Source organism: Mesoplodon bidens (assembly GCF_964165515.1).
Source record: "Mesoplodon bidens genome assembly, chromosome: 2".
NCBI lineage: Eukaryota > Metazoa > Chordata > Mammalia > Artiodactyla > Ziphiidae > Mesoplodon > Mesoplodon bidens.
The window spans coordinates 112670231-112690285 of NC_138177.1; the positions used below are offsets into that span (position 1 = coordinate 112670231).

Genomic DNA, 20055 nt, shown 5'->3' on the forward strand with positions numbered 1-20055 from the left:
CCGTAGCCATCCCGGCGCGGGCGGGGTGCTGAGGAGCCCCCTCCTCCTTGGTTCCTCCCAACCTTCGCCGTCCCCGGCGCCCTCGCTCCCGCTCCGCCGCGCACGTCGCGCACCCCCGGTCGCCGCCTGCGAATGGTCTGGCCCGTCGGTAGCCACCACCCCTTTGGCAGCGCCCCCTGCTCCAGCTGCTCCGGGTCGAGCGCCGGCGACCAGAGCTGTGGCTGCCGCGGGCGGTGGGTGGGTGGGCGGGTGGAGGGGAGCAGCCGACTTTCAACGCGGGCTGCCGGGCCCGGGGCGGCCGCAGTGGGAAGCCGAGGCGCGCGGGAGCCACGGAGGGACCGTCCGCAGCCCGGAGGCGAGGAACCGGGCTGGGTTTTCCTTAACCCGGTGAGTACCTGCTGCCCCGATCCTCCCTGACCCCCTTTCCCTGTCCCCACGCCCCCGAGGTGTCGGCCCCCGCCCGGACGGTCACTGCTCCGGGGACGCTGGCCCCCGCGAGAGCAGCGGCACGGGGAGCTGCTGCTGTTGGTGCTAATGATTCAGCACCATTCGCGCCCTGAGAGATTTGGGTAGAATGGGGGAGGGTGGGGGGGCGGGCGAGGTCAGTTGCTGTTCTCCCCTCAGCTTCTGGGTTCCAGATGAACGACCCCGGCGGGCGAGGTCGGGTGGGGGGAGCTAAGAGGCTCCCTGATGGCTTGTTCTAGGATTCTGTCCTTTTCCCACATCACGGTACAGACCTCCGTGAGTGTGCGGTGCAGTATTCAGTGTGTCTTTTTCGCACAGGCGAGTGAAGTCTGGGGCCCTTTTCTACACCTGTCATTTTCTCTACTCCTTCCTCGGTTGGATGCCCAATTCGTGCCATCATTCGCTCAACTTCACATCGCGTTGCATCCCCCGCTAACGTGTGAGAAAGATGCTGTATCCAAGTTGTCTTGCATTCAGAGTGGGTTTGATTGGTCTTGACATAGTAGGAAAAGATTTAAGGGAGGTAGGAAATAATACTTTCAGAGCCTAGGCACTTTATGTATACATACATATATATATAAATAATGTCATTAAATCATGACAACAACTCAGAACCAAATGTGCGAAGTGAAGAGCGGGGAAGTTAAATTACATGCTCAAGGTCACAGCATAGGTATTTGGATATGAGATTCCCCGATCCCAAAGCCCACGAACCTTCCACTCTATTAAGGAGTTGTGTATCCAAGTGTGTCCAAGTTATATGTACATGTATATGATTTATTACATATTAAACATAGTATTAATTTTCATAGAAGTAATCTCAAACAACAGCAACAACCTGTAAACTTCCTGTGTATGGAATTATCATTCTTTTAGTATAAAAGTAGGAGCATTGTTTGAATTATATGAAAAAATATACTATTTTCTTAGAAAGCATATGCCAAAATGTAGTATCTGGACCACACTGCATGGGAGAGCTAGGTCATAACAGGAGCTGTTCAACACATTTTTGGCAGTGATAGATGGTGAATGCTTTGTGGTTTGGCATAGCAGGTGATAGCTCCATTTTACAGACGAAGGAACTGAAATACAGAGAAGGTTCAAGATTACACAGCTAGCTAGTGGTGGAATCTGGACAAGCATTGACTCTTACACAAAACATGTGTTGTAGCAAAGTGTAGCTCTGTATAGTGGGAAACTGTATTGATTTCTTTTTACCCCACCCTTCAGAGTCAACAGTTATATTGACCTTGTATGCTCTTTCTATAAAAATAATGGATGCTAGGTTTTTCTTTGTTCCTTGCTTGGCCATTTGATTTGCTTTCATTTATGATTTATGTATTTTCTCTTAAGATATGCAACTCTTGTTGATGTTTCAGGAAGCAGGTTGCTATAGTACAAATGCTCATTATCTCCAAGTACTGGACTAGTATATGAGGGCAGATAGGAACATAGTCATCTTAGTCCATCATTTCTAAAATATTTAACCATTTGCATTGGAGAATTCTTTTTTGAGTTGATGAGGATATTGATAGACTAAAGGGATAAAATGGAGGCACAAATTTACATTTGTTGTTCAGACAAGGCTGTTAAGAGAAGTAGGGTCTTGAGATGAGTCTTAAGTTTGATTTCTAGGAGGTCATTTCTTTTTGTTCTTTATATGGCTATAGACCATACCCTGACCTCAGTGAGGCCTCTTGTGGTCCAATCTGTTTAATCCCAAAGGAGACAGCAGAATTGGTATAAATGAATAAGCCAAAATACAATCCCACTGCTATTTACAAAAAAAGGAAAGTGCATGTTCTAGCGTTGGAGGGACAGTAGGAACATTTTAAAACAGATGCAACACACTTTATTTAGATAACATCACTGAGTATGAATATAATACCAACTTGGCTTTAGAACTGTATTCTCTCTCTCTTCCCTTCTGTGTGTGTGTGTGTGTGTGTGTGTGTGTGTGTGTGTGTTTGTTGAATGACTACTATCTGCAAACCATCTAAATTCTAAAAGTCTAGCTGGGGAAACTAAAAGTCTAGCTGGGAAAATATTTACCTACATACGAGCAATTAATCAAATAGGTAGAATTGGCTTAATCCTGGAAAAATGTAGTTCAGACTTAAGTGCCATATGAATACCTTAAGAAGAAGGAGAAATAGTAATGGCTAGGGTCATAAGAGGATCAGGAAAGTCTTCATGGATGGAAGTGTATTAAGTCACTCTCTGAGAGATGGGAAGGCTTTTAGTAGGAAAGAGAAAGCCAGATGAAGAATTTCAGCAGAGAAGTGGTCATGTACTGTTTGGATGCATGGTGACAAATTATGAAGAACCTTGCGTATCAGGCAGTGAAATCTGCTCCTTATTGGGTAATCATAGGGAACTAGTGTAGGTCACTGAGCAAGCCAAGTTTCTCTTTGGCTTGTCTTGCTCACATTCTCCATATTCCTTGTTCCAAGTGCCGTTTGAGAAAATGTCATATTTCCTGGGTACTGATATTAAAAGTACTAACCCAGAAAGTTTTCTATGCAAGTAAGATTTTTCCTCTTCCAAGGAGGTTTGCCTTTTTAAAAGCTTTCCCCCTTTTATTATAGTATTACAAACAATTTGGAAACTAAGAATATATAAAAAAAATCACCGTAATCTTACTAAAGACAACCACTATTAACATACTGATGTGTTTCCTTCCACTCTTTTTTCCACACATAGTTCTAATCATGCTGTGTATGCCACTTTTTATACATTTTTACTTTAAATTTTATAACAGTAATTTTCACTTAATTACAATTTGACAGTGAACATTTAAAATGCCTACATAATTTTCCATGAGGTAGATGTGCCATAAATTCCTAATCACTCTTCATTGTCACTGTATTTTAAAAAAAAATTTTTATTGCAGTATAATTGATTTACAATGTTGTGTTAGTTTCAGGTATACAGCAAAGTGAATCTGTTATACAAATACATAGTCACTGTATTTTTGATGATAATAAATAACACTGTGATGAACATCTTTTTTCATAAGCTCTTTTCTAAATTTTAGAAATTAGTTCCTTAGGATAGAGTCTCAGAAATAAAAGTTCTGGGTTAAAAGGTATGAGTTCCTGTTTGACTTTTTTTAAAAAAATTGAGCTATAATTGGTATATAACATTTTATTAGTTTTGGGTATATAACATAATGATTTAATATTTGTATATATTGCAAAATGATCACCACAGTAAGTCTAGTTAACATCCATTACCACACATAGTTACAGATTTTTTTTGTGATGCTTACTTTGACTAAATTTTATGCAAGTTTTAAAACTCTACTGGATTCTGTATGTTCTCTTTGGAGCATTAGCATATTAAGTACAGGATATTTGCATATTAATAATTAATAACATTCCTCTCTGTGACTCCTCAGATTATACTATTTCAGGCAAACTTGTTTTTTGATTAGAAAGATTAGTTAAATCATGGATACTGGGAGAAAGGCAGGCAGTTGGGGCCACTGAAGAGAGAAGATGTAAATAATGGAGGACAGGTTTGGTGAGAGTGAGCTCGAGTTTGTAGCCAGAGAAGGGACTTGTGTGATAGATGACTTTCTGGTCCTGGTGTTGTATTTGTGGACGTCAACTCTCTCCTTTACCGTGCCCTTCCCTCAGGAATCCACCCCTATCCTCCACACAATATCTGTCTCTTTCAAACTTCTTCCACCCTTCTGTATCAGGTTCCAGGTCTCAGCTTCAGTATCCCGGCAGTGCAAGGCTTATGAACTCACTATCGCGTTCTAATTTGGAGAATCCACATAGATAACCGCAGGAATTCCAGACCTCCTTCAGTTCTCAGCAGAAGCCCAGGTTATAAGGTGCAAGAGTGTCTGGTGGACATTGAAGACTCTCGCCCTCTCCCCCGTGCACATTGCCAGAGATGGCCTTTGAGAACAGCAGCCGCTGGGGAGTCGCCTAAGGTTTCCAACTTCCCCTGCCGGCATTCGGGTGCTCCCCTCCTCTTGTTCCCAGTATTTCTCAACCAGAGGAAATTCCCCTCATTGAGGAGAGACAGTGTGCTTCAGTATCCCACCAGTTGTAGGGTTACATGACACTACCTCCTTGGACAGGTACATTGGTCAGGCCTCTGCCTTGCTTCCCCAGGTTCTCACCTGGGTTTCCTCTGGATCCCGCCCCCATTCTCCTTGGAATTTGAGGCCAGGGAGCCACTGAGGCAGGGAGGCCATGAAGTGTCTCTGAGAACCAGTGAAAGGGGAGTTAGGGATATGAAAGTGCCTCGAGGGCACAAGTAGGTAGCAGAGAGGCAGGTACTTGGAATATATCATCAGTTTGGAAAGATGTGAAAGGAAACAATGAAAACTGAAGCATCACTTTACAAACCAAAAATAGGCCCTGTCTTTTTAGGACCTGACAGATGATTTCTGGTGGAAGTTGGGCACTGAGGTAGGCTGAGTAATATTCTGGGCAGAATTTGTCATGTGCTTAGTTGGGACCTACTATTTAAAACAGTTTGCTTAAGCTATTAGAAGGTGGTAAGTCTATTTCAATTCCTCCCAGGCATTATTTGTCAAAGTTCAACTGGGCTTAGTCAACAGTTTTCCCTAGGGTTAAGTTAAAGCTAAAAACTTAAATTATTTATTATTATTATTTATTCTCCACTACTCTTATTTTGTTAGTTCCCATTTGACATTTACCTAACACGTTCCCACCCGTGGTACACAGGATAGTTGACAAAGCCAAGGTGCTGGGATTGTTTAGGCTCTGAGAGTTGAGTGATAAATCCAATTTTCTCTTTTTTCTTTCACTTCTTACTTGTAAGCAACTAGTTGGCCTTTGTTTCTTTGACTTCTTTGAAGGTTTAGAGTTAGGTGATCAAGTGGTCACTGCGTCTCCCCTGGGGCGATTACTCCTTTCTTTTGAAATTGATGATATTTTTGGTCCACTGGGTATGCTGAGCTGTCCACATTGTTTGGTTTTTCTAAATTGTGTTATGGCACCTGAGCTTCCAAACTTCTGTGTTATTTTTGTTCTGCGTAGCTATGTGAAATGGAACATTATGTTTGATGAAAGATTGTTTTGAACATTTCTATCTCTTTTACCCACTACTTTGCAAAGTCTGAACTGGTGACACACCTAATTCAGCAAGGTGGCAGTAGCTTGTTTTTATAAAAATTCTCCTCCCTCCTCTGTGAGCTTATTTGCAGTTAAGTTGACTTTTTAAAGTAAAGTGAGCATTTGTAGATTTGGAAGATGGATCAGCAGTAAGCCAGGCAGCAGCTTCAAGATTATTTCTATGCTCTTTGCTGGATTAGAATTTTAGGGCTGTTTAGGTATACTTCTCATTTAAGGTAGTACTGTCTTTCTTTTGTAAGAGAAGAGAGCCCACTTAAAATTTGGTAAAATCTAATTGATGTGATTCTAGTACTGTGTTTGACTGGCTTTGTGATATGAATGGTTGTATGTGTGGTGTATTGGTAGGAAAAGTTAGGAACTGTGGATTTAATTTGCATCATTGCACTTGATGGGAAGATTTTCATGTGTAATTTTGTCATTGCTATTATTTAAAATATATTTTTTCCAGGTATTTAATAAATAAAATCTGTAATCATGTGTGACATTCATAGTGATTGCTGAAAAATCAGGACAATAATTTTAGCACACGTCTCAGTTTATATTTAGAAACGGTCTGTCTGCAGTTACCCAAACAAATATGTGCTAGCTACTCTATGGAGAAGAAAGATAGAAATTGAACACTTTCTACAATCAGCTTAGTTCACATGAAACCAGATGGAGACATTTTCATCTAGCTGTAGGTTTGATCACATCCAAGATGATAATATTGTATTTAATTACTTAGCATCTCTCAATCTAGAATCCTAAAGATTGACAGATATTACTTCCTCCGTTTTAATGATGTGAAAAATCGAGCTAGGCAGAGGGAAAAAAAAAAAAACAGGCAAAATGCATGCCGAATCATCATAGGATTAGAAATTGGTTTACAGCTGCCCCTTTTATACTAATTTTGACAATAGGTGCTACTATTTACTGTTATATGTAAACAAGAGGATGACCTTCATTCATTTATTAGATAGTTTTAATGGTTTTACTACTTTTACAGTATTTGAGAAAAAAAAATAACTCATCAAATCCATTGAATACTTTTTCCTAATCTCTGATGTCTACTTTTAGTCCATGTCAGTTTCACCCTTAGTCAACACACACATACTTCAATCCATTATTTTTGGAAAATTTAAACAAGTTATTTCTGGAACTTGCTGCAAAAATTAAAGGAAAACATACATTTTAATATTCAGGAAAGTTTTAAAGGGAGGGATCAGTGCTTCTTAAAATCAAGTGGACTATACATATGTGGAAAACTTTTTCACTTGTCAGAAATCAGTGCCGAATGGGCATTTCTGGCAGAAAGAAAAGTTTGCTGCTACATATGTTAGGAGGTTGTCATTTTGGAATAGGAGGCATTTTCTCTTTTAAAAATGTATCTTGGGTATGTGTTGAGAGCTATTTTCATCCTTGACTAAGGAATTAAAAGTTAAATGTATTTTTCATTAGTTATAGTATGGCCTACTTATTCCATAATGTGCTTGAAAGCATATCTGTGAATTTTGTTTTTGAATTCATAAGGAACCAGAATAATAAATATAGGATGAAGTGAGGGTCCTAAAGTATAGCTTCTACTGAGAACAAAATTAAACAAATACACCCAGCAATACCTATGAATATAGATATTTAGATCTCCAAGTAAAATTACCTAATGGTAATCCAAGAGTATTTCTCCCCTTGTTATAACTATATATATTATGGTAATATGCAAGTGATATTCATGTTTTCTGGAAGAAAAGGGTCCAGTCCAGAATAGTGTAAATACTGTGGTTTATGTAATTATTTGGGTGATTTCTGATATTTTGTAGGCATTCCACAAATGCAACAATTTTTTCTTTCAGTTAATGTTCTGTATTTTTTATTGTGATAAAAACACATAACATAAAATTTACCATGTTGACCATTTTTAAGTGTATAGTTCAGTAGTGTTAAATATATTCACATTGTTGTGAAATAGATCCCTAGATCTTTCTCATCTTGCAAATTTGAAATTTTATACCCATTAAACAACAACTCCCCTTTCCCCTTCCCCCAGGTCTCTGGTAACCACCATTCTACTTTCTGTTTCTATGAGTTTTAGTAGTTTAGATACCTTAATATAAATGGAATCATACAGTATTTGTCTTTTTGTGACTGGTTTATTTCACTTAATAAAATGCCCTAAGGTTTTATCCATGTTGTAGCATATGACAGGATTTCCTTCCTTTTTAAAGCCAAGTAATATTCCATTGTATATACACCACATTTTGTTTATCCATTCATCTGTTGATGTATATTTGGGTTGCTTCCACATCTTTGCTATTGAGAATAGTGCTGTTATGAACATAGGTGTGCAAATATCTCTCCAAGACCTTGCTTTCAGTTCTTTTTGATATATAGCCAGAAATGGGATTGTTGTTATATCATCTTTGGAGAAATGTCTATGCAAGTCCTTTCCCCATTTTTAAATCTGGTTATTTGATTTTTTGTTGTTGAGTTGTTGGAATTCTTTATATCAGATAAATGATTTTCTCCCACTCCATAGGTTGCCTTTTCACTCTATTGATTGTGTTCTTTGATGTACACAAAAATTTTGTTTAATGTAGTCCCATTTGTGTAGTTTTGCTTTTATTGCCTGTGTAGCACTGATTATTTTTAGCAGTTTAAAAATGTATTGATAGAATTGTTTCAAGTTGCTGTTTATTATTTTTCTCTTTATTCTTTGAAGTCCATGAGATTTTTTGAGACTTTGCAATTACGACGCCTGGTGTAATTATTTAACAAATTAAACTTAATTTTGATTAACTTTTTCTTTTTGGAAGATCCATTTTTTAATGTAGAATTTTGTTGCTATAATTTAACTAATATATTAATAGGAATTATGTTAAACCTGTACATTAATTTAGGGAGAATTAACATTTTCTAAAAAATTAATTAATTAATTATTGGCTGCATTGGATCTTTGTTGCTGTGCATTGGCTTTCTCTAGTTGCGGCAAGTGGGAGCTACTCTTTGTTGTGGTGCTAGGGCTTCTCATTGCAGTGGCTTCTCTTGTTGTGGAGCACGGGCTCTAGGCACGCAGACTTCAGTAGTTGTGGCACATGGGCACGGTAGTTGTGGCCCATGGGCTTAGTTGCTCCATGGCATGTGGGGTCTTCCCAGACCAGGGCTTGAACCCATGTACCCTGCATTGGCAGGCAGATTCTTAACCACTGTACCACCAGGGAAGTCCAGAATTAACATCTTTAATACATTGCTTCTTCCAATCTGTGAACATGATATGTGTCTCCAGGTATTTACATCTCCCTTGATTTCTTTTATCAAAATATCATAATTTTAATTACACATATCTTGCACATGTTTTGTTAGATTTATACTTAAGTATTTCATATTCTTTGGAGCAACTGTAAATGATACTGCATTCAAAATTTTTGTTTCCATTTCTTTGCTGTCAATATATAGAAATGCAATTGGTTTTTGTGTTGGTCTTGTATCCTGAAACCTTACTGAACTCACATTTTGGATCTAGAACTGTAGATCCTTTGATTTTTTTTAAGTGTAGACAATCATGTCATTTGCAAACTGAAACAATTTCTTTTCAATCTGTATGCCTTTAATTTATTTTTCTTGCCTTGTTGCAATGGCTAGACCTTCTAGTATTGTGCTAAATAAGAATGGTGAGAGTGGACGTCCTTACCTTCTTCCCAATATTAGAGAAAAATTATTGTCTTTTACAATTAAGTATGATGTTAGCTCTATGTTTTTTTGTAGATGTTCTTTATTAGGTTGAGGCATTTCCCCCCTTTGTTCCTAGTGTACTGAGACTTTTTATCCTGAATGGATATCAAATTACATCAAATGCTTTTTCTGCAACAATTGATATGGACATATGATTTTTCCCTTAGCCTGTTGATATGGTATATTGTATTCATTAATTTTTTAAATATTGAATCAGCCTTGCATACATGGAATAAATCCCATTTGGTCATGTATACATGACACACACATACATACACACATACAAACACACATACATATACATGGTTATTGTAGTATTCAATTTGCCAACATTGTTAAATATTTTTTGCTATTAATTTCAAGAGAGATATTGGTTGTAGTTTCCTTTTTGTTGTGCTTCCTTTATTTGGTTTTGGTTGTTAGAATATTACTGGCCTCACGTGGTACTAAGAAACTACTGCTTGTTGAGTTTGGTGTTGTATCAAATTCAAATATCTATAATAACCTGAGAAGGGTATTAAAATACTCCTTTTTCCAACTACATATCTCTGTGAGGCCAATTTTTTCCATATATTTCAACCAGAAGAACTTATCAAAATGAAAGCAGAGACAGGTATGAGAATCTATTTTCTTGAAGAAAGATATTAGAGGAATTTGAAAAAGTACAAAGCAATGTTACTCATTCCTTTTAAAAAAAAACTATAGTTATTTTTTAATACAGTATGTTTTTGTTAACATGTAATGGTTTTATTACTGTTATTTTTAAATGAATGAATAAGTATTTTAAACATTTATCAGTTTTACTTTCTAATAAGGTGAATATTGATAGATATGACCTACAAAAACAAAGCTCAACAAAACTGAAAGAGCATAAAGAGTTCCAGCACCAAAAGTTTGAGAAGCACTACTAAGATGACCAAGGCAAGGAGAAAAGTGAAGCCAGAGGCATGGGCATATGCATCTCACACTTGGCATTGGTTTAAACAAGTTGTTACATGTGCACATTTTCCTCTTTCTCTGCTAGTATTTTTATTTCACAAAAAGATGCTTTTTCCTCCACATCAATTCATTGATATGTATGCTAATCTCTTAGGAAAAAATACGATAAATAGACCAATAGAAGTCCATAATGTAATCTTCACAAAATGAAATCCCTCAAAATTATCTCCACCCTAACTTTAACAAATGTCTTATATAGACATATAACTATATTTTAAGTTACAAATTATTATAGAAATATTAATTCAGTTATAACTTATGCAAGGATGAAGTAATTTAGAATGTTTTACCAAGAACTGACTAAAAGATAGTACAAAAAATATTTACATTACTGTCTTTTGATTTTGATTATTGTAAATGGCTTTTCTTTTGTATTTTTCCCCAGTATTTCATTGAAGTATAATTTGTATATAGTAAAATGTACACCTTGTAGAGTTTTTATAAGATTTTGGTAATACCATTTGAAGATACCTAGTTTGTAATAGAATGAACATGCAAGATGAGATGATAAAAAAATCTTAGAATATCAGTGAGGGAAAAAATAAGATGAAGTGAGCTAGGGGAGACATTAGCTCACAGAATCCATGTTCCTGCATGTTTATTAGAGCTGGACACGCTTTCTTTTTTAACATCTTTATTGGAGTATTATTGCTTTACAGTGTTGTGTCAATTTCTGCTGTATAACAATGTGAATCAACTATATGCATACATATATCCCCATATCCCCTCCCTCTTGCATCTCCCTCCCACCCTCCTTATCCCACCCCTCTAGGTGGTCGCAAAGCACTGCGAGCTGGGCACACGTTTAATTCAAGTTTTCTAACTTCCAGGCAAAGAGGGACATACAGAAAGTTTAATGATTAATTGAAAAGCTAATCAAAGAGAAAAACAAACCAATTGCCTAAGAGGAACAAAGTTGTTCCTATGTAGAATCCAAAGTGAAATTTATGCTACAGTTTCTTTTAAAGTGGATTCAGTATAGTGTAATGCAAAATGTCTTCAACATCCTTACAGTGGAATTCAGTAGGATTCTTTGGGCCATTTTTTATAATGTCCTTCAATGGGCCCATGATGTGGATCTGTGTCTTTGGGGGAAGTAACCTCCAAAGATCTGATTATTTTCTTTTCTAACATGAGAATAATATCTGCCTTGAGACCATTGTGATATAGGTGAAGATTGTAGTCTGTGCTCAATAAATAATAACTATTCTTCTGTTATAGGGTGGCTGTGACCAACAGTGTAGTGTGGTCCAGGTATGTAGCTCTCTGATGATCTGGCTTAATCTAGGAATGCATGTTACAGTGTCTCAAAGAAAGTTCTGCATATCTTTTAGGAATTCCTTCATACATATTATTATTCTTAGCTGAGATGTTAAGGAGCAATCCGTTTGAGGTTTTGCTCCCTGAGAATTACCTGCTATTATTTCTTTTCAGTCAAGTAAAGAATTCCATGATTTGAGAGTCAGCTGGACCGAATAATAGGAGGACTTTACCAAATGTATGTAGCTAAATAGAAGGCCATGGCTCCTCTGCAGCAAATGGGCTAAAGTAATGATCTTAGACAGGTTTAAATCTCCTCCAAAATCAATTTTGCATTTGTTCCAACACACAGAAGAGTAGGTGTTGGAAGTCCTAAATTTATAACATGGAATGTGGCTCCAAATGCCCATTTCAGCCAGAACAGTTTTAGGTAGAGATAAAATAGTTGGAATTACCACTTCCACCTCTCTTGCAGAGAAGTGTAATTTTTTTCTTCAGACCAAAATATTTTTTCTGGAGTGTTTTTTAAACCATCAGTTAAGTTTCTATTGAGAGAAAGTGAAAAAAAAAATTGTTGGGGTTTGGAAAATTCTCACCTAGCAAAAGTTGAATTAGGCCTCAGACTTTTTTGAATAGAGGAGTAAAATTAGTTTGTAGTAATTGCATGAGCATTTTAGGTTGGTTTGCTTCGTTAGCAGTAGTCTTTTAAAGTCAACTGTCAGATCAACGTAATGGATATTTGATTTTTAAAAATCTTTTGAGCGTTTGAGTCTAATTTTCTTTCATTAGTAATCCCTTGAGAATTTGCCTTAAGTAAGTCCTACAATCTGTACACATTTTCCACATCATTTAAAGCCTTCTGGGGCTGCCCACGGTGGACTAACTCAGATTCACTGTGATGTCTGCAGGCGGCTGAAGCTAGAGCATGGGCTCCTCTCTGCTTCCCAGGGCCCACAAGAGAAAGGAGGGCCCATCCTTCTTGTCCAGACTAAATCAGTGGGAAGGTCATGATCTTAGGTTTGGAGTCAGTTAGGTACTTTGAACATGTGCTAAAGAATGAATTAGACTCAGTTATATATCCTAGCCTCAATGATTGTTTTGAAATTCTAAGCAACTAATTTGATTATAACATAGCCAAATTTCCATCATATTAGAAATTTCCATTTTCCTCACTGCCAGATTAGAGTTTTGGGGTTTAAATAAATGCTTATTTATTTGTAACATATAAAAATAACATAATCTATTATTAATTATAAATGATTATTAATATATAGTATTATATGTTATAATAATATAATAAACTATAATTCTCATTCAGTTTTCCTTTTCCAAATACCAAAACACCTCTTGCTTTATTGGAAAGTCTTCTGTATAGTTTGATTTAATTTTGATTTAAACTGATCCTTAAAAAATGAGTTATACAATGAGTTACAAAAATCAGTTATAAAAATATAAAAATATTTAATTATTAGATTTATGCTACCTATTTATTAGTCTTGCTTTCATGGTTGAGATTTGCAGTTTCTCATAGGAAAACTAGATGAATGTTTAATTTTTGGCAAAGAGCATTTCTTCTCTATATTATGGAAAATCTGCAGGATGTCATTCTAGAGGGTAAATAAGAGGGCTACCCTTTCCCCTTCCCTCCCCTCCCCTCTCCTCCCCTCTCCTCTCCTTTCCTTTCCTTTCTTTCTATGACTATAATTTATCTGTCTCATTTGAGTTTTGGATGTGGTTCTGGTTTAGCGTCCCTTAGTCCATCTCCTCTAATTAGTGGATTCTGGTCTGTGAGGAGTCAGATAAATGGACTGGGAAGCTGAGAAAGAAAAGCTTCTCTGGTGCATATAGTCCCCAGGGCACATTTGTAACTCAATCTCTATGACTGGTATCTGCATCATTTTTATCCTAATGGTCTTCTTAAGCAGTTGTCTCAGATTGTATAATATAATAGATGAAGGGTTATTATTTTAACTCTAACATGTTTAGGTATATATTTGGTAGGTGAGATAGTTGTTATATAAATTCTAATGGACTAAAATGAGGAAAATAGGAAATTCATTTTTTTTGTTATAGGTTACCTCCAGGTTATAAAGTGCAAGCTAAATACTTAGCATAGTATAGGTGAAATAGTCATATAACTTGTTAATGAAATTACGTGAAATAGGAAAACGTTACTGTATTCTAAAAACATACTTAAATTGTCCAATCTTGGGATCACAGTATAGCTCTGCAAATTATTACTTTTACCTCCCCACTGCCCTTTTCTGGCCCAAAGGAACCACATTTAAATTGAAATTCAAATGTAGTGAGCTCAGAGTTTTGTCTACTTCCAGTCCTTCTGTCTGTGCTCCAAGAGGAAATACTTGGCTTATGACCATTACTTTACCCTCTTTGGACATCATCAGAACTGTGGGTGCTGCAGCCTGCTTCTTCCTGAGATGAATCAGCGATGCTGTCTGCCAGTCAGCTCCAGCCATGGCTGGCTGTTCATTCTAATAGTTGGGCCCATAATGTTCGGTGAAGCTGCATAAAGTAGAAGGTCATAAAGCCATTTGATTTGGGCCCAAAATTTGAAACCAAAGAATGGTATGTGATTTTCTTCTTCACGTTTTAAGATTGCAGAAGTTTGTAACTAGAAATATTGAAGGTTAACTTCGCAGAAAGACTGGCAGAATTTTTCACATGGATTCCTAAAATAGATTTTTAGGGAGTATGCTTTCTGGCATTCTTCCAATTTTATTCTCATTTATATCCTATTATAATTTTAAATTACTTTCTTCTAATGCTAAATAAATTTGAGTTCTGTTTTATTTAAATTTCTGTAGTTTCTGTTAACTGGTGCTTACTAGATATGGTGAATGATATCTGTTAAATGTCTTAATTATTCAGATCACTGTGATAATATTGGACTTTTGACTGGTCAGGGATATAAGATATTAAAACCACATATTTGTATATTTGCATATACATTTGTATATATAATGTATATTTTTAAAAGACTTTTTTTGAATAATCAAATAGTGCCAGTATTTCAATGAAGTTAAGAAATGTGAAAGACATGATAAAATACCTTTATTTAGATGAACATAGATGACAAAAAGAGTTTGGTGGAGTTAAGAATTTAAGATTAAGAGAGAATAAATCATTATTTGTTTCGTTTTGATTTGCCTTTTAGTAAAAATGTTTTTTTTCCCCATTACCATTTGTAAAATGGAAACAAAACATAACCTATTTAGTGTATTTTGTTTGGTAAGTGTTCAGTAAATCTGTTTAACTAAAACCAAGTATGGGAGCTTCCCTGGTGGCGCAGTGGTTGGGGGTCCACCTGCCGATGCGGGGGACGCGGGTTCGTGCCCCGGTCCGGGAGGATCCTGTGTGCCGCGGAGCGGCTGGGCCCGTGAGCCATGGCCGCTGGGCCTGCACGTCCGGAGCCTGTGCTCCTCAATGGGAGAGGCTGCGGCAGTGAGAGGCCCAAGTACCGCAAAAAAACCAAACAAACAACCCCCCCCCCAAAAAAAAATAACCAAGTATGAAAAAATAAATTGGAAAAGTCTATTTAATATTAAAATAGATAAGAGAGTAGGCTGGTATAAACAATGTAGGCCAATGCAATAGAGATACTTTAAAAGTTTGTCTTCCTGCTTCTTTGATGTAATCCTTCGCAGAGAAAGGGTATCATGTAGACTAGGTGTCGATAAGCCAGATATTAAAGTAACTATATTTGTGATTATTTAGAAAGATGGAAGATGTGATTCACTCTTAATTTTTATTTTGTATCACCAAAATTTCATGAGGAAAATAATGCAGAGTTGCTGTAACCTAATTAAAAAAAAACAAACAAACATTAAGCTCTACTATGTATCAGGCTCTGTGTTTTGTTCATATTGCTCAGAATGAGAGACACTGCCTTTTCCAGTAAATAACTTTAAATCAAATACTTTAAAAATATGATACAATGTGGTAGATGTTGTAACAGTGTTCATGGGAAGGACAGACCATTCTGCCTAAGAGATAGAAGGAAAAGAAAGGGCATCTAAGCTGTGCTTGAATGTTGGGTGGTGAAGGAGAACATTCCAGGATTAGACAAAAACACAGGTTAAGTGCATGCAAATTAGAAAATGAATACCATTTTCAGGATCGTCTTTTTATCTCATGCTTTTATCTCTAGCTAGAATATTTTTCAAACATATTTGGCTGCAACTCATGGTAAGAAGAAATAACAATTTATTTCTTGCCATAGTATACATACACCCAAACACACCCATGCCTTCCCCCCTGCCCCCCACCAGAAAGAAAAATGTCAAGACTCAGTACTTACTTTTCTTCCTACATGGAATGCAGTCTGTCTCTCTTATATTTTCATCTATTCTATTCTTTCATTTAAAAATGCTGATTGAATCTCACTAAATTGATTCTATGACCCTCTTAGGTCATGGTCTGTATTTAAAAAACAAATAAGCAAAAACCTGTACTAGAGTTCAGAATTCATAGGGAGGACCCTTTCATACACAATATGCAGGTTTACAAAGGAACTATTTGGCTTTTTCTCATCAGGGTTTCAAGATTGTGAGAAATAGACCGATGGCTTTAGCATATTTGCAGTTCAGAAGGCAACATGGTATAGTTCAAAGGTTTTGAGAGTTGAGGAGACCTGTCCAAGTCTTTGACAAGTTAGTGAATCTCTCTGAATCTCAGTTTTCCCATCTGTAAAATGGAATTAATAAAACAATCTATGAGGATCAAATGAAACAACACATCTATTTAAATAGTGGGTCTCAAACTTTTCTGTATGTCTAAATTATATAGGGACCTTTAACAAATTTCAATGCCCAGCCTGTATCTCAGACCAATTAAATTGGAATGTTTGGGGCTGGGACCCAGGCATCAGTATTTTTTTTTCTTTTTTGAAACTTTATATTTTTTGAATAGCAACTCTTCATATTCCCCTCCCTTCAGCTCCTGGCAACTGCCATTCTTCTTTCTGTTTCTCCTTGTTTGACTATTATAGACACCTAATAAAAATATTATTATGCAATATCTGTCATTCTGTGACTGGTTTATTCCACTTAACATAATATCCTCAAGGTTCACCCATATTGTCATATATGGCAGGATTTCTTTCTTTTTTAAAGCATAATAATATTCCATTGTGTGCATACACCACATTTTCTTTATCCATTCATCTACTGATGGACATTTAGGTTGTTTCCATGTCTTGGAATGAACCTGGGAGTGCAAATATCTCTTCATAATCATGATTTCAATTATTTTGGATAAATACTCAGAAGTGGGATTGCTGGATCATATGGTAGTTCTATTTTTAATTTTTTGAGGAAACGTCATACTGTTTTTCACAGTGCCTGCACCATTTTACATTCCCACCAACAATGTGAGAGGGTTCCAGTTTTACCTCATCCTCACCAACACTTGTTATCTTTTTTTTTTTTTTTTTTTGGATAATAGCCAGTCTAATTGTGTGAGGTGATATCTCATTGTGGTTTTGATTTGCATTTCTCTGATAATTAGTGATATTGAGAATCTTTTCTTATACCTGTTGACCATTTGCAGGTCTTCTATGGAGAAATATCTATTCATCTCCTTTGCCCATTTTTTAATTGGTTTATTGTTTTGCTATTGAGTTGAAGGAGTTTCTCATATATTGTGACTATTTAACCCCTTATCAGATATATGGTGTGCAAATATTTTCTCCCATTCTGTAGGTTGTCCTTTCACTCTTTTGACAGTTTCATTTGCTGTGCAGAAGCTTTTTAGTTTGATGTAGTCCCACTTGTCTACCTTTGCTTTTGTTGCCTGTACTTTTGGTGTCATATCCAAGAAATCATTGCCAAGACCACTATCATGAAGCATTTCCCTTGTTTTCTTCTAGGAGTCTACAGTTTCAGGTCTTACACTTAAGTGTTTAATCCATTTTGATTTTTTGCATATAGTGTTAAGATAGGGTCCAATTTCATCCTGTTGCATGTGGATGTACAGTTTTCCCAACACTGTTTGTTGAAGGGACTATCCTTTCCCTATTGCTTATGCTTGGAATCCTTGTCGAAGATAAGTTGACCATATTTACGTGGGTTTATTTCTGGACTCTCTTTTGTTCCATTGGTCTATGTGTCTAGCCTTATGCCAGTATCATGCTATTATAATTACTATAAGTTTGTAATATATTTTGAAATTAGGAAGTGTGTTACCTTCAGCTTTGTTCTTTCTCAAAATAGTTTTGGCTTTTTGATGTCCTTTGTAGTTCCATATGAATTTTAAGATTGTTTTCTCTATTTCTGTAAGAAATGTCATTGGGATTTTGGTAGGGACTGCATTGAATCTGTAAGTCATTTTGGGAAGTGTGGCTATTTTAACAGTATTGTCTTCTAATTCATGAACATGGGGTGTCTTTCCATTTACTTGGCCCTTTTAGGATTTCTTTTTCACTGTTCTGTAGTTTTCAGTGTACAAGTTTCACGTCCTTAGTTAAGCTTATTCCTAAGTATTGTATAGGCATAAGTATTTTTTTAAACCTCCTCTAGTGCAGTGTATGTTGAAATGCCTGATTGTGAAGCCTATAGTGCAATGTGTGGAATATGGTAGGCATTTGATACATGTCTGGTTTCCTTGATTAACAACATCAACAATAATGTATAGCTAACCCTTCTGTGATGCTTACTATGTTTTAGGCACTGTGCTAAATAAGTGCTTTTCATATCATGTAGAAAACACTATGTTTTGTTTTTGTTCTGTCAAACAATAGAATAGCATATGACTGAGAAAAAAAGGGAGAACACTGCTTACTAGAGAGGAAAATGGCTACTTTTATCATCAGGAGCTGAGTTACCCATGCAGTTATTTCAATGAATTATAGAATTGTCTTTCACTGAACAGCCTCAAGAATATAGATTGAATACCTTAAAAATATTTTAGATTTAAGTTTAAACCTTACACAGTGACTTACAGGGCAGGTATAGCAGATCAGTTTGATTCAGATAAATATCTCAAACATAAGTATTCTAATTTTAGTAGAAATGTATTGATATTATATAGTGGATTGTGTCTGGTGTATATTTTCTAGAAAGTACAAAAAAGTGAGTATTAACCTACAAATGCTTTTGCCACTTGACGTCAAAATCTGTTACGCTTAATGTCATGATGACTGGAATATTTTTTGTGTGCTTATTAACAAGGTCATATTTTCCATTGTATTAAGTCGATATACTTAGTAGTCTTCTGGTATGCTTTTTCCTATTGTTGTTTGTTTTGATTTTGGTCTTAGGAAGCTTATTTATTTATTATAATTCTTTTTAGTATGATTTTTCTGTAATATAATTGATTCAAAAAGAATATCTGAATGATTTATTTCAAATATATAACTTATTAGTTGCCTTTGCATTTAAATAAGAATTTACTAGTTCTTGTCATAATCTTTAGTTTGCTTCTTAGTTTTCAATAACAGCTTCCATAATGGTGACTGAGAAAGCATTCATTTTTCATGGATGTATGTGTTCTTTATACTTAATAATGTTCAAATAACAAAACATTTTTTTGTGTCCAGGAAATGGATTTGTAAGCTGCTACATCAACTTTGTTTAGATAAAGTGCATTCTTGTCTTACCTTTTTCTTTGTGCATTTTCTTTCAACCTATTCAAGTATTAAAGCATTTGTAGGGTACATATGCTCTTAAATTTAAATGAGTTAATAGATGTAAAGTTCTTAGAATAGTATCTGGTACTTAGTAAGCATTTACTATATGTTAGTTATTGTTTATTGACAGTGACTTACAAAAATGTGTAATGCAAAAGTGTATCATGGTAGAGTCAGATATTTGCAAAAGAAGTTGAAGAACTTTATGCTTTGTGAATGAGAATATAAGTTGGTATTTCTGCTTGTCAGTGCACCTGAAAATGAAATGCTTGATATACCAACAGGCATCATGTATTCAAAGCTGAAATTAGGTATTTAAAATAGAAGTGTCAGATTTCAGGAAGGAAAATTAGCTTTTTAAGGTTTTACAGATGATTTAGTTTAAAAAGCTTTGCTATTGAGGATATCAAGAAAATTGAAGAATTTTAAGCCTAAAGAAGGGCTTAATCCTTTACTTTGTTAGCCTTTGTAGGCACAAAATTAAATTCATTTGATAGCAGTAGAACAGTTTTGAGGTGAGGTATTAGTAGAGAAAGGGAGAACATTTTCTGAATGTAGGATTTGAATGAAGGATTATTTGTTTCCAGAACATTCCAGTATGATAAAACCCAAGCTAGGAATAATCCACTTGGATTGGACTCTAGAATTTGTGAGAAGTATCTAAACCATTGAGTTGAGTCTTATGAAGATTGACATGTGTTGTCAGTATGATTATCTGCCATGTGCTCTCACTCTGCTGTCCTCATTCTCAAATTATTACCTTTGACACTGTGGAAACATTAGAGTCTCTTGTGATTGACAGTTGAAATCTAGAATGTGTCACACAGGACAGCCGTTGCCAGAGGCCGTGTGATTTACTTA

General features: G+C 36.1%; 1 protein-coding gene across 4 annotated transcripts in view; it reads left to right on the top strand.

The window, feature by feature from the left end:
• The first annotated feature begins 253 nt into the window (after positions 1-253).
• The window catches only part of TTLL7 (tubulin tyrosine ligase like 7), a 153707-nt gene continuing 133905 nt past the window's right edge, over positions 254-20055 (top strand). For all 4 annotated transcript variants that reach the window (XR_014015179.1, XM_081225766.1, XM_081225767.1 and 1 more), the window contains exon 1: positions 254-387. The gene's annotated coding sequence lies outside the window, so the exon portion shown is untranslated. The remainder of the gene's footprint in view (positions 388-20055) is intronic.